Here is a 12,115-nt window from a genome sequence, read left to right as displayed (position 1 = left end):
CTCCCTAGGTAGGTTTATTCCTAGTTATTTTATTCTTTTTGTTGTTATGGTAAATGGGAGTGTTTCCTTAATTTCTCTTTCAGATTTTTCATCATTAGTGTATAGGAATGCAAGAGATTTCCTGCATTAATTTTGTAACCTGCAACTTTACCAAATTCATTGATGAGCTCTAGTAGTTTTCTGGTGGCATCTTTAGGATTCTCTATGTATAGTATCATGTCATCTGCAAACAGTGACAGTTTAACTTCTTTTCCAGTTTGTATTTCTTTTATTTCTTTTTCTTCTCTGATTGCCATGGCTAGGACTTCCAAAACTATGTTGAATAATAGTGGTGAGATTGACATCCTTGTCTTGTTCCTGATCTTAGAGGAAATGCTTTCAGTTTTTCACCATTGAGAAGGATGTTTGCTGTGGGTTTGTCATATATGGCTTTTATTATGTTGAAGTAGGTTCCCTCTATGTCTACCTTCTGGAGAATTTTTACTATAAATAGGTGTTGAATTTTGTCAAAAGCTTTTTTGGCATCTATTGAGATGATCATATGGTTTTTATTCTTCAATTTGTTAATATGGTGTATCACATTGGTTTATTAGCATATATTGAAGAATCCTTGCATCTCTGGGATAAATTCCACTTGATCATGGTGTATGATCCTTTTAATGTGTTGTTGGATTCTGTTTGCTAGTATTTTGTTGAGGATTTTTGCATCTATATTCATCAGTGATATTGGTTTGTAATTGTTTTTTTTTTTTTTTTTTTTTTGTAGTATCTTTGTCTGGTTTTGGTATCAGGGTGATGGTGGCCTCATAGAATGAGTTTGGGAGTTTTCCTTCCTCTGCAATTTTTTGGATGAGTTTGAGAAGGATGGCTGTTAACTCTTCTCTAAATGTTTGATAGAATTCACCTGTGAAGCCATCTGGTCCTGGACTTTTGTTTGTTGGAAGATTTTTAATCACAGTTTCAATTTTATTACTTGTGATTGGTCTGTTCATATTTTCTGTTTCTTCCTGGTTCAGTCTTGGAAGGTTATACCTTTCTAAGAATTTGTCCATTTCTTCCAGGTTGTCCATTTTCTTGGCATAGAGTTGCTTGTAGTAGTCTCTTAGGATGCTTTGTATTTCTGCCGTGTCTGTTGTAACTTCTCCGTTTTCATTTCTTATTTTATTGATTTGAATCATTTCCTTCTTTTTCTTGATGAAGCTGGCTAATTGTTTATCAATTTTGTTTATCTTCTCCAAGAACCACCTTTTAGTTTTATTGACCTTTGCTATTGTTTTCCTTGTTTCTATTTCATTTATTTCTGCTCTGATCTTTATGATTTCTTTCCTTCTGCTAACTTTGGGGTTTTTTTTTCTTCTTTCTCTAGTTCCTTTAAGTGTAAGGTTACATTGTTTGAGATTTTTCTTGTTTCTTGAGTTAGGCTTGTATAGCTATAAGCTTCCCTCTTAGAACTGCTTTTGCTGCATCCCGTAGTTTTTGGATCATCGTGTTTTCATTGTCATTTTTCTCCAGGTCTTTTCTGATTTCCTCTTTGATTTCTTCAGTGATCTCTTAGTTACTTATTAACGTATTGTTTAGCCTCCATGTGTTTGTGTTTTTTATGTTTTTTTCCCCATAATTCATTTCTAATCTCATAGCATTGTGGTCAGAAAAGATGCTTGATATGATTTCAATTTTCTTGTATTTACTGAGGCTTGATTTGAGACCCAAGGTGTGATCTATCCTGGAGAATGTTCCATGCTCACTTGAGAAGAAAGTGTAATCTGCTGTTTTTGGATGGAATGTCTTATAAATATCAATTAAATCTATCTGGTCTATTGTGTCATTTACAGCTTGTGTTTCCTTATTAACTTTCTGTTTGGATGATCTGTCCATTGGTGTAAGTGAGGTGTTAAAGTCCCCCACTATTGTTGTGTTACTGTTGATTTCCTCTTTCAGAGCTGTTAGCAGTTGCTTTATGTATTGAGGTGGTCCTATGTTGGGTGCATATATATTTATAATTGTTATACATTCTTCTTGGATTGATCCCTTGATCATTATGTAGTGTCCTTCCTTGTCTCTTGTAACATTCTTTATTTTAAAGTCTATTTTATTGGATATGAGTATTTGTACTCCATCTTTCTTTTGATTTCCATTTGCATGGAATATCTTTTTCCTTCTACTCACTTTCAGTCTGTATATTTCCCTAGGTCTGAAGTGGTTCTCTTCTAGACAGCATATAAATTGGTCTTGTTTTTGTAACCATTCAGCAAGCCTGTGTCTTTTGCTTGGAGCATTTAATCCATTCACATTTATGGTTATTATCAATATGTTTGTTACTATTACCATTTTCTTAATTGTTTTGGGTTTGTTTTTGTAGGTTCTTTTTTCCTCATGTGTTTCCCTCTTAGAGAAATTCCTATAGCATTTGTTTTACAGCTGGTTTGGTGGTGCTGAATTCGGTTAGCTTTTGCTTGTCTGTAAAGCTTTTGATTTCTCCATCAAATCTGAATGAGATCCTTGCTGGGTAGAGTAATCTTGGTTGTAGGTTCTTCTCTTTCATCACTTTAAATATGTCCTGCCACTCCCTTCTGGCTTGTAGAGTTTCTGCTGAGAAATCAGCTGTTAACCTTATGGGAGTTCCCTTGTATGTTATTTGTCATTTTTCCCTTCCTGCTTTCAATAATTTTTCTTTGTCTTTAATTTTTGCCAATTTGGTTACTATGTGTCTAGGCATGTTTCTCCTTGGGTTTATCTTGTTTGGGACTCTCTGCACTTCCTGGACTTGGATGACTCTTTCCTTTCCCGTGTTAGGGAAGTTTTTGACTATAACCTCTTCAAATATTTTCTCAGGTCCTTTCTCTCTCTCTTCTTTGGGACCCCTATAATGCAAATGTTGTTGCGTTTAATGTTGTCCCAGAGGTCTCTTAGGCTGTCTTCATTACTTTTCATTCTTTTTTCTGTTCCGCAACAGTGAATTCCACTATTCTGTCTTGCAGGTCACTTATCCGTTCTTCTGCCTCAGTTATTCTGCTATTGATTCCTTCTAGTGTATTTTTTCTTTTCAGTTATTGTACTGTTCATCTCTGTTTGTTTGTTCTTTAATTCTTCTAGATCTTTGTTAAACATTTCTTGCATCTTCTCGATCTTTGCCTCCATGCTTTTTCCGAGGTCCTGGATCATCTTCACTATCATTATTCTGAATTCTTTTTCTGAAATATTGCTTAGCTCCATTTCATTTAGTTGTTTTTCTGGGGTTTTATCTTGCTCCTTCATCTGGTACATAGCCCTCTCCCTTTTCCTCTTGTCTATCTTTCTGTGAATGTGTTTTTTTCTCTGCTGTTTTTGAATGGAATGTCTTGTAGGTCTCTATTAAATTCAACAGGTCTAATGTGCCATTTAAGGCCACTCTTTCCTTATTGATTTTCTCTCTGGGTGATTTGTCCTTTCATGTAAGTGGGGTATTAACGTTGCCTGCTATTATTGTATTATCATCAATTTCTCCCATTATGTCTGTTAATATTTGTTTAACAAATGTAGGTGATCTTATTTTAGGGGTGTATATATTTATAAATGTTATATCTTCTTCCTATATTCATGTCTTTATTATTATATAATGTGCTTCTTTATCTTTTGTTATAGATTTTATTTTATAATATTTTTCTGAGTATTGCTACCCCTGCTTTCTTGTTGTTGTCATTTGCATGGAATGCCTTTTTCCATCATTTCTCTTTTAGTCTCTGTGTGTCTCTATCTCTGAAGTAAGTCTCTCGTAGGCAGCAGAAAAATAGGTCTTATTTTTTATCCATTCAGCTACTCTGTGTCTTTTGATTGGAACATTTAGTCTATTGACATTTAAAGTGATTATTGATAGGTATGTACTTATTCCCAGGTCAGACCCCAGGGCCAGTGTGCCCCATATGTGGTTCAAATGCCTCACTCCCTTGGGAAGATAGCTGAGCCCATGAAATCCCCCTCTTCTTCTGTGTCCCATGCTAGGGGTGCAGATCCTTACCAGATCACTTCTCTTCCCTTCCTATCAGTCTCTGTGTGGATCTTTCTTTACAGCCTTGGTTGTAGAAGAGGCTTTCTGCTGGTCTCCAGGTTGTTTTCAGTGAGAGTTGCTCCACATGTAATTGTATTTTTGATGCGTTCATGGGGGTGCTGAGCTCAGCATCCTCCTACTCCATCAACTTGCTCTCCACTCTCATATGACTTTTTTTTTTTAACAAAAGATTCCCTTTGTTTGGAGATTCCAAAAGTCATTTAAAATAATTAGCAATTTTACATGTTTAATGTTTATGATATACAGATGAGAGCCTTTTCAATTTAAAAAAATCAGCCTTATTACTTATAATTTAATTACAATAAAATCCTGTGATTTTTAATGTCAAATTTGATGAATTTTAACAAATACAGCTGTGTAATGACAACTACAACTAATCACGATATATATAACATTTCTTTTGCCCCCAAAAGTTTTCTTATGCCCTTTTGTAGTAAATCTCCCTCCCTTATTCCAGGTCCCTGGCAATCAACGATCAGTTTTCTGTCACTCTAGATTTGCTTTTCACCACTTCATGTAGGTGGAATCATACAGTAAGCAGTCTTTTATGTCTGGCTTCTTTCATTGAGCATCAGGCTTTTGTGATTCACTCACCCATGTTATTATGCATATAGTAGTACATTTCTTTTTATTGTGGAGTTTCATTTTATGAATATACCATAGTTTGCTTATCCATTTACTAGTTGATTGACATTTGGGTTATTTCCAATTTTTGTTCTCCATGTTGCCATGTACATTTTGTGGACACGTCCATTTTTTTTCCTCTGGGTAAATATTTAGGTATAAATTTCTGTGATTTATTGGAGTTGCATGTATACACTTTAGAAAGGTTCCAAGCGGTTTTTAAAAGCGCCTTTATCATTCTTGCCAACGCTTGGTGTTATCAATCTATTTATTTTTGACATTTCGGTAGATATATAGTGATATCTATTTGTGGTTTTAATTTGAATTTCCCTAAAAATGATGCTGAGTTTTTTCACAGGTACTTATCTGCTATGTCTCTATGTCTTTGCTGAAGTGTCTTTAAAAATATTTGCCTATCAAAACTTAATTTGTTTGTCTTTTTATTATTGAGAAATAAGGGTTTTTTATATTTTCTGTATACTAGTCCATTTTCATATAAATGAATTGCAGTATTTTCTCCAAATCTGGGGCTGTCTCTACATTTTTGTAATATTATTTGAAGGGCACACATTTTAATTTAAATAAAGTACATTTTATCAATTTTTTTAACTTTATTGGAGTATAATTGCTTTATAATGGTGTGTTAGTTTCTGCTTTATAACAAAGTGAATCAGCTCTACATATACATATATCCCCATATCTCCTCCCTCTTACATCTCCCTCCCACCCCTCTAGGTGATCACAAAGCATTGAGCTGATCACCCTGTGCTATGTGGGTGTTTCCCAGTAGCTATCTATTTTACATTTGGTAGTATATATAAGTCCATGCCACTCTTTCACTTCACCCCAGCTTACCCTTCTCCCTCCCTGTGTCCCCAAGTCCATTCTCTACATCGGCGTCTTTATTCCTGTCCTGCCCCTAGGTTCATCAGAACCTTTTTTTTTTTTAGATTCCATATATATGTGTTAGCATATATATAATTTGTTAGTATTTGTTTTTCTCGTTCTGACTTACTTCACTCTGTATGACAGACTCTAGGTCCATCCACCTCACTACAAATAACTAAATTTCGTTTCTTTATATGGCTGAGTAATATTCCATTGTATATATGTGCCACATCTTCTTTATCCATTCATCTGTCAATTGTCACTTAGGTTGCTTCCATATCCTGGCTATTGTAAATAGAGCTGCAATGAACATTGTGGTACATGACTCTTTTTCAATTATGGTTTTCTCAGGGTACATGCCTAGTAGTGGGATTGCTGGGTCGTATGGTAGTTCTACTTTTAGTTTTTTAAGGAACCTCCATACTGTTCTCCATAGTGGCTGTATCAAATTACATTCCCACCAACAGTGCAAGAAGGTTCCCTTTTCTCCACACCCTCTCCAGTATTTATTATTTGTAGATTTTTTGATGATGGCCATTCTGACTGGTGTGAGGTGATACCTCATTGTAGTTTTGATTTGCATTTCTCTAATGATTAGTGATTTTGAGCATTCTTTCATACGTTTGTTGGCAATCTGTATATCTTCTTTGGAGAAATGTCTATTTAGTCAACTTTTAAAAAATTTGTGTGTGTGTGTATGTGTGTATGGTTTATTTAAGAAATCCATTTCAAGATTGGTGATCTGACCTATTCCAAGTTCATAAAGACTTTTTTCCCCTGTGTTTTCTTCTAGAAGTTTTATAGTACTAGTTCTTACATAAGTTGTGTGATCTAATTCAAATTGATTTTTGTGTTTGGTGCAAGGTTAGGGTTGAGGTCCATTTGATTATATATGTATATCAATCATTCTTAATCTGTTGCAAAGATTATTCTTTTCCTCATTGAATTCCTTGACACTTTTGTTGAAAATCCATTTATTATATACACGTAGTTTTATTTATGGACTCTCTGTTGTGTTGCATGATTTATATCTCTATGGCAGGATATCACTGTGTTATTTACTGTAGCTTTATAGTAAATATTAAAGTTAATTCATGTAAGTCTTCCAATTTTGTTGGGTAATTTCAATAAAAAAGCCCTTGGAAATTTTGTTTGGAATTCTGTTACATCTATAGACTAATTTAGGAAGAACTGATTTATTTACATTATTGAATCTTCTAATCCATGTATATAGCATATCTTTACATATTTAAAAGTTTCTTTAATTCCTGTCCGCAATTCTAGTCTTCAGTGTACAAGTCTTATGCATACAATTGACCCTTGAACAATGGGGGGTTAGGGATGCTGCCCCTGCCCCCACTCCCCACAGTAGAAAATCCATGTATAACTTAACAGTGGGCCCTCCATATCCTCAGTTCTGCCTCCATGGATTCAACCAACCATGGATCATGTAGTACTGTAGTACTTATTTATTTAAAGTCCGTGTATAAGTGGATCCACACAGTTCAAACACATGTTGTTCAAGGTTCAACGGTATTTTCTTTAATTTATTTCTATTTTATATTGTTTGATGATGTTGCAAATGATATTGCTTTTCAAATTTCAATTTCCAAATGTTGATTTCCAGTATATAGAAAAACAATCGATTTATGCATATGAACTTTGTATCTCCCTTGACTTTAGTAAACTCACTTATTAATTCTAATAGCTTTTTCATAGGTTTCTTAGCATTTTTGTACATGGGTGATCATGTCATCTGTAAATAAAAACAAGAGATGAAAAGAAAGAAAAGGAAGAAATAAACAGAAAACATTACAGAGCAACTAAAATTTTAATAAACCTACTGAAAGAAGAAACCTCACAAAATTAATTGGAAAAGAACAAGAATATAAACATTTTTATAAAAAACATGATAAATATGGAAGATGATAAGGAGATCCAACTTCCATATTAGTACTCTTCAAGAAGAGGCAGAACAAAGAAATGGAACAGAAAAAGACATAGTTTACTATGCTCCACTTTATATCTACTTAATTTATGTTCTTACATTGTCTAAATGATCTTTTGCAGAAGAAACTCTAGCTGCTATGTAAGTATAGCTTTGGAGTTAGATTCACTTGGTTTAACTTATTCCTCAATTTGTCACTAACTCTGTGACTTTGAGAACATTATTTATCTCATCTGGGTCACTCAGTTATCTCATTTATAAAGTGCAGATAATAATAGTACCTATTGTGTAGGCCTGCTCTGATGTTTATATAAGATACTTCACATAAAATGCTTAGTATTGTGCCTGGCACAAAACAAGCAATCAATAAATGTTACCTATTACTATTAATGATCTTTTCTTGATCTCCTGTGCTTCAATTAGAAATGTTTCTAAACAGGTAATAATAACTGACTCGAATGGCTTAAATTATAACAAAAAAATTGGTTGGATCTTGAAGAGACCAGGGAATGAGATTATCCAGGATTAAAACTACATGCTCAGGACAGAATTTCTTTCTTTCCCTCTTTCCCTCTCTCTCTCAACTCCCCAGATCAGCTTTGTTCGTGTTGGCTCCAACCTTAGGCAACAGCTCCCCTTATGGTAATAAGATGGCTACCAGCAGCTTTCAGAACTTCATTTTATATTCACATGGAAATAAAACAGTAAAAAGCTTTTTTAAAACTTAAATGTTGCACATAAATAATAGCTTCATTGTGAGTTGACCAGTTTAGGTCACAGGTCCATTCCTGAACCAATCACTACGGCTGAACTATTATCCCTAGATTTGAAGGTGGGGTCATTTTTCTTTCAAAGCACTTTGGTTGCATGAGGGCTAGGTGGATACTATTATTAAAAGAAGGGGAAGTAGATGCCAGGAAGAAAAACCAGCAAATATCTATGACAAATACTATCTCATTCATGTTGTCTTTTCTAAACAAAGATCACAGTGTTTCTATAGCATGTGGAGAACTACTCTTTATCTAGTTTCTTGGGTAATTCTTCTATTTCCTTTGGGTGGAGTATGCTCTTTATTTGTCTTTTGCTTATGTGCCTCCTGCTTCTCTCTCTCTCTCTCTCTTTGGCAAAGTTTTTGTGTATTAGCCCATGCTGCCTTCTTACCCATCTTCAAATGGAAACCAGCCACTTATAATTAATTATTTAATTATTAAAATAATAAATACTGCGGTTAGGAGTGGTTGAGGATTCCATCAAATTCTTTTAAGCCACAAGCTCTGTTGCAGTGTGGTTATAACAGTTTCCTCTCCCTCTTTCACCCCACTTCACCTCCAGAGGTCCCCCTTAGCTATAACAGTATATTGTGAATCTTTTCCCTTCCCTCCCTTCCCATCCTCTCCCCTCCCCTTCTGTTCTGTTCTCTTTCACACACAGAACACCCCCCCCCACACACACACATCTACCCTTCCCTCACCCCTCACGGCACGCACATGGTGGGTCAGCATGATTTGTCCTACTGCACCTTCTCTGCATTCTGAGATGTCCTCCTGGATCTCTGTAAGGATATATCTCCTTTCTTATGGACTCCTGTTAAAAGATAAAATTCAGTTGAGTAAATTGAAATCTAATTGGCTTTATTTAGTGATTCATGACTCAGGCAGCATTCCATCTAGCAGGCAGACATGTGCTCTGAGGAGCTATACAAAATGGGAGGTTTTTATAAGCAGAAACAGGGTGTGACAAGGAGGTTATTAGCAAATGAAAAAATTGATTTAGGCAAGGTCACCTTTCCTCAGGTCACGGGTCTCATCAACTAGTGTTGACCAGGAAATTCCTGGCAGACTGGTTTAAAATTCCACTCCTGGGGAAGGCTGAAACTGCAAATAGTTAGGTATTAAGTCTTCATTTCACTCTCATGGGGTTTAGCACAAGTGACTCCATTTTGGGCCTGTTGTTTCTTTTTTTAATTTTATTTTTTGTTTTTTAACATTCCTTATACCCATAGAGCTCAACATGCTATCAAAGGAGTTTTTAAGGTGTTGGTGACATGAAATTAGTTATCCTGGTCTAGATACTAGGAAGCAGGGTTTGGCTTTCTGGGCTCTCTTCTCTCATCTTAGTCTAGACATCAAGTATTTGGCAGATTTGTCCCCCTGTTTGTGGCTTGTGGTTGTATCCTTTTCCATGTTTCATTGAAGATAGATTATTTTCCCTCTAATTTTTTTGTTTGTTTTTGGTGGGGTCTGAGGGAGTGGAGAAGAGTAAAAATGCTGCTGCTACTCTTTCTTCTTTAACCAAAAATCTTCTTCAGAATGATTTTAGTCTATTTGATATTTTCACTTGGAACTCTATCATATACATCAAAATTAACACGTTAAAAAGTGAAAAAATATTCATTGTACCACAATTCTTTTCCTTCTTCAGTTTTTCCTACCTCAGGAAGAGGCACCATCATGTCCAGTTGCCTTGACTCTGGAACTCTGGATCTTCTAGACATCTCCCTCTCTTTCACCCAAAACATGAAATGGCTGCCAAATTTTGTACGTTTTATTTCTTTTATACCTTTCGAATCCATCTCCCTTTCTCGGTGCCCATGACCACTGTCTGAGTTCCAGAGACCATTGATTCTTATCTATTCTATCTCAACAGCCTTCGATCTGGTCTCCTTGTCTTAATTAATACTTATTCTCTTCTTATCCAAATAGGAATATTGAAGCCAGGCAAAATAGTATGGCTTAACCAATAGCCATTTGAGATGATTTTCAACCAGTTCCAATGTCTCCCTCCAAGCATATACATAACGTCAAGAGATGTGACTTAGCCACTCCTTTCCAAGAGGTCTCCACTTGGTAATTAATTCTCTTCTTCAAGGCTGGCCTTGATGTTGTTTGGACCATTTTCCTGCTGTGTTATGGTGCTAGAGAATAGAGATGGGAGATGAGGGAGGTATAGAGAATAAACTGTCTCTTCCAAATCTGTCTTTAAACAGCTCTCAGATGAATCATCAACCAGTCTCTGGTGCTGGGTTAATCTTTGTAATGTGATAAAGGCTACACTTGTGTTCCTGAGAAGAAGGATCTATTTAACAATGTTTTTCGAAATAAGGAACAAACAGTTCTCATTTTTCCAATGAATCTGTCTGTGTTTTAGCAATGACGGCAGGAGGGTGGAGTCCTGGTCCAAATTTTGATGAGTTCAGCCAGCACAGCTAAAGGAATGCATGGACCGGGAAAAATAGTTTCAGTCTGTCCTGCAGCAGCTCAGTGAAAATTATCAGTAGAGGACACCTAGTGGTGCTTTGTGGAAATTCACTGATGCTAACTAAGAGTACACATGAATATTAATAGTCTTCACTGTGCCAGGATCTTGTAGCCAAATATAACCCAGGCTCAATAAGACAGTAAAGTACAAACCACACCTGACATGAAGTCTAACTGTATTGGTTAGTATAGGCTAACTGCTGTAACAAGTAACCTCCAAATTCTTAGTGACTTAATGGAAATTTATCTTACACCATCAAAACAGCACAGATGCTCAGTGGGTGACCTTCCATGTAAGGACACAAAAAGTGATTTGGTCACATGGAAAATCATACTTTATGCTTGGATATGAAAAGTCAACAACAGAAGGGTATCACTTCCCAAAACAAAATAAAGTAAATAAATCAAAACACAACATTGTATGTTGAAATGGGCATGGCTGTATAAAATCTTTAAGACTCATCAGGCTGAGCATTTAAGATCTATGCATGTCACTATATATAAATTATACATCAATTTAGAAAAGAATAACAACAACAACAACACAAGTTGGAAAAGGAACAATAAAAGGAAGAAGGGAGACATCTTACATTAAAACTCATAAAATTTCAATAATTAAAAGAGAGTGGTCCTACAGTTTTAAAAACCCACAAATTTTAAAAAGAGAGTGGTGCGGATATATGAGTAGATTAATGAAATAGATTAGAAAACCGAGAAGTATATCCAAGTGCATACAGAAAATTCATAAAAGATAAAGTAGCCATTAGAAATCCAATTAACTAATCAGTGAATGTTTGGGAGATAAATGTAAATATAAATGTAATGTTAAATGTAAATGTAATGATAAATGTAAATGTTTTGGGGATAAATGTAAATATAACAAAAATATATTTTGTTAAATTTATTTATTTTATTTAATTATTTATTTTTAATTTTTGGCTGCATTGGGTCTTTGTTGCTGCGTGCGGGCTTTTTCTAGTTGCGGCTAGCGGCAGCTACTCTTCTTTGCGGTGGGCAGGCTTCTCATTGCGGTGGCTTCTCTTGTTGCGGAGCACGGGCTCTAGGCACGCGGGCTGCAGTAGTTGTGGCTCACGGGCTCTAGAGCGCAGGCTCAGTAGCTGTGGCTCACGGGCTTAGTTGCTCCATGGCATGTGGGATCTTCCTGGACCAGGGCTCGAACCCATGTCCCCTACATTGGCAGGCGTATTCTTTTTTTTTTTTTTTTTTTTTTGCGGTACGCGGGCCTCTCACTGTCGTGGCCTCTCCCGTTGCGGAGCACAGGCTCCGGACGCGCAGGCTCAGCGGCCATGGCTCACGGGCCCAGCCGCTCCGCGGCATGTGGGATCTTCCCGT

The sequence above is a fragment of the Monodon monoceros genome, unplaced genomic scaffold, assembly GCF_005190385.1.
Source record: "Monodon monoceros isolate NGI ecotype Baffin Bay Population unplaced genomic scaffold, NGI_Narwhal_1 Super_Scaffold_6, whole genome shotgun sequence".
In the NCBI taxonomy this organism is placed as follows: domain Eukaryota; kingdom Metazoa; phylum Chordata; class Mammalia; order Artiodactyla; family Monodontidae; genus Monodon; species Monodon monoceros.
This window is presented reverse-complemented; position numbering follows the sequence as displayed.